The following is a 6,000-nucleotide window of genomic DNA, read 5'->3' as shown; positions in this document are numbered from 1 at the left end:
ACTTTTATTGGTTTTTGGCTTACCACACACCATGCATTCAACTTTCAATAATAATGATTTGAAGATACCCCACTTCTTCCCCTTCGTTCAAAGCATTAGGTTTAAATAGGTTTCCTACTGCCATTCCAGGGATATGGCTTGGCAGGCCCCAAGCCTAAGCCTAATAGCATACTGAGTTTTTGCTTATTATAGTGATTGACAGGTTAGGCACTTAGACCAATTACAGCCAATGAGATGAAGTTAAGCTTTTGTTAGAATTTATAGGAGAGAAACTCTTGCTTTTACCCATAGAATTTGAAACTAGAAAGACAGGGGTAGGAAAGTACTGTAGTTATCTTGCATCTACCAGAGGTTTTCTATCTGAGTTAAAGTCAGCATTGCAAGGAGTGGAGATAGGAATCAAAGAAACTGGGTCCTCATGATCATTATTTGAGCCAAAGATCAAGTCATGCCTTAACATGGTGTCTGGATCGTAAGAATAGATGAAAGAACCAAGGGGGCAGAACTGAGTTCCTTAAGCCAAAGCATAAGCAAGAATAACATGTTACCCCTTTGAAAGCGATGATGAGGGCTATAACTTGGAGGATTCTCACTGGTGATGGTGAGCCTATCTTTTCTCCAATGATTTTATATTTATTACTTTTAAAAACATATCTCTATGACTTACTTATTTTATAACTGAGAGTTTATACATTTTGGCCCCCTTCACCTATTTCTCCCATCCCCTGCTTCTGGCAACCACCAATCTATTTTCTGTGTCTATGAGCTTGTTTTTAGATTCCACATATAAGAGCTACAAAATTATATAGTATTGTCCAATGATTTTAAAATAAAATGGGAGAATTTTTTGGTTTGCTTGCTTTTAATAACTAATTGGATAGAATGCAGTTGATTAATTAGGGGAAATAAATTATGTTTGGTTATATAAAATGTTAATAAATGTTCAAATTATGAACTGTAATAGATACAAATAAAACTAAGCAGAAGATAATCGTCTCTGTCCATATCCACAGGTGATTTTAGTTGATACTTGTATATAGTGTCACTTTAAATAGTGGATCTAGAAGTGCAGAATCTAAACTATGCATAAGTAGAGATGTTTCTCTAATTAGAAACTAGCATCCAAAGTAAGAATAAGCATTTGAAAAAAATGATTTATTGACTTTGTCTTTTTTGTCAAAACAATAGATGAAAAGTACAAATTCAAAATCCTGGGAGTAGGAAACAAAAGGCCATTACTCTTAGCTAAAAGTCAGGAATGATCAAAGAATGGGTTTATTCAATATTTTCTAGCTATTTTCCTCAAGAACTTCCATATATTTTTTTTTCTGAAAATAGGGAAAGATTTATTTGTTTTGGGATGGAATAATGTGTATTCAAAACTCAATCTCTTTTGTCTTCATTAAAATAACTTTTTATTTCAAAAATTTGATAAATTTTCAAAGAAATAAATATTACATTAACTATGCTGACAATATTTTTAAAAATTACAATTGAAACATAATACACAGAGAAGTGCACATATCATAAATGTATATTTCCCTGAATTTTCACAACTGAACACCACTTTTCATTCAATTCCCAGATTAAGAAACAGATTATGGGCCAAACTCGAGAATCTCCCTCTCTCATACTCCATTCCACTCTCCTTGACTTCTAAAATGGAGATTAGTTTCGACTATTTCTATAGTATAATTAGAGTCACATTGTATATACTCTTGTGTTTGGCTTCTTTTGTTTAACGCTGTAAGAACCATCTACAATGTTGAACATTGGGATAATTCTATTAGGACTATTAATAGCATCACTATAAACATAGTATATGTCTTTTTTTGTGAGCATATGTATGAATTTCTATTGGGTATTAACTAAGAAAAGAAATTACTGGGTCACGTGTGTTGCTTGAGTAAATACTTTCTAAGTGGTTGTACCAGTTTAGTCATACCAAGAGCAGAGAGTTCTAAGGTGCTCCATACTCTCACCAGTATTTGCATTTTCCACTATTTAAATTTTAGCCATTCTGATGGTTTTAAGTTGCATTTCTCTGAGTACATTTGCATTTGTTTATTGGTTCTTTGGCCATCATCTTTTGTGAAGTGTCTGTTCAAAGTCTTTTTATAATACCAAATCCAGGAGAGGTTATGATATTTGAAATCAAGGTTTTCATTTTCAGATGGAAACTCAAAAATCTGTAAGCTTACACATGTTTTCATCTACTGTAAAGGATGTACCATCTGATACAGAAGAGTATTTTTGTTGGTGCTAACAGTAGGGATTTGAATGTGCTCAGAGAAAGACTGAAGTTCTGATTTGAGGAAAAGTTATTCTTTTGAAATTTCTCTTAATTATTTCTATCTCTCTAAATTAGTTTACATGGGAGAAAATTATAAAAGTACATTCCCTTCTCTTTCATATTCATATAATTATGTGACAGAGTACCTATATTTAAAGTAGCCATTTTGTTAGTCACAGCTGCCAAATGAATAATCTTTTTTTTCTAACAATTTTTAATGTCATCTGCCATTATTTGTTTGTACTTATTATATTTAACTGCTCTAATTGGTTGTGGTGCTGTGTCTGACCTATTACATTTAATACTATCAATAAGTGTTACAGATAGGACTTGTATTATCATCATTTTAGAGATAAAAATTGGAATAGTAGAGAATAAATTTATCTAAAAATCGCAGACCTGATAGGAGGTGGAAACAGAATTCAAAGACAGCTTTAAGATATAAAAATCAATGCTTTATAACTATTCCTTGTTGTCTTTATATGACTTTGCTTATTAGATTATATCAAACAGTGAGAATACATATGCTTTACTTGAATCTCACTAAGAGGACTTTGATCTCCATTCTGCTAGACTTAATATATGTGTGTGTGTGTGTGTGTGTGTGTGTGTGTGTGTATATATATATATATATATATTTTTTTTTTTTTCTTTACATCCTGGAATCACTGGACATTATTGATCACTTCCATCTCCTTGAAACACTACCATCCCTTGGCCTCAATGAAACAGCACTCTCCACTCTTTCTTGCTCTTTTTCTAGTGACTACTTATGTTCTCTTTGTAGGCTTATCTTCCCAGAATTCCCTCGCCAGATCCTCTCACTATAGGTTCTCAGATCAGCAGGAACATCTACTTTGGGTGTTTGTATGTATTTGGTTTAGAGACACAATTACAGTCTTGGCTTATTCTCAATGGTTTCTTTATCCTCATAACATATCTTTGTTAAACTGCTCTAACAGAACTGCCCTTGCCTATTTTGTCTTTTCATCTTTCTCTGAGGTTCTTTTCAAATTTGATGAGTTACCTCCTGGCTAGGGTCTGGAACTCTCATTTTTAAAGTGACTCACCCTGGGTATTGGAAAGCTCTAGTGGCTCTGGCACCTTAGATTTGGCCCCAGAAATAATATAGTTCAGCTATATTTCCCTCACATTGATCTGATTTAGGATGAACATTTGTTTCACTCTTGTCAAACCAGAACTCATTTGTTTAAAGTAAAATAATTTTCTTTGCCAGAAGGCAGAAGGTACTCTTGGCAATCAAAAAGATCCCTGTGTATGCTTGTATCAGCACAAGTTATGTTTCTTTTATATTTTATATATATATATTTAACATGGGTTCTCTTATTTAACTTGTGCAATAAACAAAAGTGGGAAACATGGATCAGCATGAACCTCAATGGACATGAATTTTTAAATAAGAGATGGTGATTAAGAAAAGAGCTGAAAGGAGAAATAGTTTTATATCCTGAAATCTACTTTGAGGCTCCAGTTGTGACACCTATGTTTTTTTTTGTTGGACCACCTCAGTAGGTATTAAATAATTTTTTATCCTCTTATTCAGCACAAAGAATACTGGGGACCCGAAAATCATTTTGACTCCCCAAAGGCAGTCTCTATTAGAGAGTGATACGTAGAAGAACAACTGGATCTGCTGTAGCTATATTCAGAAGTTTAGGGCGAGGAGGCTTCTAGGAAAAGGGGATAATATAAATAGGATGCTGTGTGTTCTGAGGACGTTATTGAAAATGTTTCATAACCTCTACTCTCTGGGGAATAGGAAGACGAATAGTTGTTTTATCTTAGCAAGTGTGAGTATCTGAATCAAATCTGACATGACATCCTGTAACTGATATGCAGTTTCTGGAGGTGACTTTGCATACACATTAAGAATGGCTGGAAAAGGCTTTATTCCCTGAAATATTCACACTCTCTACTCCACTGGTGCTTGCTATAGACTGAATGTTTGTGTGGCCTCAAAATTCATATTTTGAAACCTAATCCTCAACGTGATGGCATTTGGACGTGAGGCCTTGGGGTGTGATTAATTCGTGAGGATGAAACCCTCATGAATGAGATTAGTGCCCTTAAAAGAGAGGCCTAAGAGAGCTCCCTTACCTCGTTCTGCCATATGAGGACACAGAGAGAAGACAGACATCTACAAACTGAGAAGTAGATTCTCACTAGACATCAAGTATGCCAGCATCTTGATCTTGAACTTCCCAGGCTCTAGAACTTTGAGAAATTTCTGTTCTTTATAAGCCATTCATTCTATAGTATTCTGTTATAGCATCCTGAAGAGACTAAAATGGAACCCCTCTCTGTTATTTTCCATGTGCCCTAAAGCTTTTCATATGCGAGTCAAGTTCTTTTACTAGTTATATGCACTGAACATGATTCAGCAACTCTAGCCTCCACTCAGTGCCAGTATTCTTCCCCATGATTACCATTAGGGTGATGATATATATGTTTCCCTAAGCAAGTCATGGTTTGTATCTGAGGTCCTTCTATACAGAGGGGTGGGTTTGATAGGGCTCTACTTTATATTTGTAATGTCTGCCATAGTCTCAACTAGTAGTCATGCAGTAGACAAAGTTTGTGGTTTGGATACCTGGTTAAATCTTAAAGTAGCAATAATATATTTATCTTACTGATCCTTTCCAGACCAGACAGAACATACTCAACACCTTTCTTTCAAGGACAGCATGCAAAGTGCTTGCTGCTAAATTTAACTGCTCTCAGATACAAGAAACTGGAGGCAACTAACTCTTTGTTTTTGTATAATATTAGAGAAGTATTCAAGCCTGCTGTCTATGCTGACCACTAGGTATTCCAGCCAGTTATGCTGTGGCCATTGCTATTGCCTGAGAGAAACGTGAAGTCATTTGAAGCTAGTTGGTGGGATGAGGAGAAAGCATGGGAAATAATTGATTAGATGTACATATGAAATATATGCTGGAAATAGAACTACTGGTGACAGTGGTTCTGTCACTAGTGTCTATTGTGTTGTTCAAACTTTCTTATACTTTTATCATTTTTTGGTGTGGTATAAATTTATAATTTTGTTGTTCAGTAACACTTTAATTTACATTTGCAATTAACACTTGATTATAATGAGTTTAAAAGAGAAGGGCATAGTGAGAAATTATGTACTAAATTTGTTTTCAAGAAAATGGATGATACATGTATGTCTTGCACAAAAGGTGGCAAACATTTACTATTCATTATAAATGCCATAATCTTGTTAACCTTGTGAAAAGCAGAAATCACTAATCTACTGGCAAAAAATCAGCATCCACTTCAAAAGCTGAGTTATTTTAAAAACATTGTGCTAAAGAATAACAATATTAGATGCATTTATGTACCACTCTTGAAACATTACTTTTCATTTAGATCAAATGAATGACCTTCTAAATTTTGGTAATTTTTTAATAGAAATTACCTAATATCGTCAATATCTTCATTCACAACTTTAAAATTTAGAAAAAGTTCCAGGTATATCTATAGGAATTTTTGGTCAGAAAATTTGGTCACCTCAGTGTATTGACATAGCACCCTAGAATTAAAGATAAATGTTAATAAGAAGGTAAACATGTATTGAATCTGAAACTGGCGAAAATCTATTAAACTTTTTACTTTTATTTGACAGCTTAAAGAAGGCAAATAAGTTTTCTTAAATTTCTTTTAACTTTATCTTATACCTTTCT

The sequence above is a fragment of the Pteropus medius genome, unplaced genomic scaffold (genome assembly GCF_902729225.1).
Source record: "Pteropus medius unplaced genomic scaffold, Ma_sr-lr_union100, whole genome shotgun sequence".
NCBI classification, from domain to species: domain Eukaryota; kingdom Metazoa; phylum Chordata; class Mammalia; order Chiroptera; family Pteropodidae; genus Pteropus; species Pteropus medius.
This window is presented reverse-complemented; position numbering follows the sequence as displayed.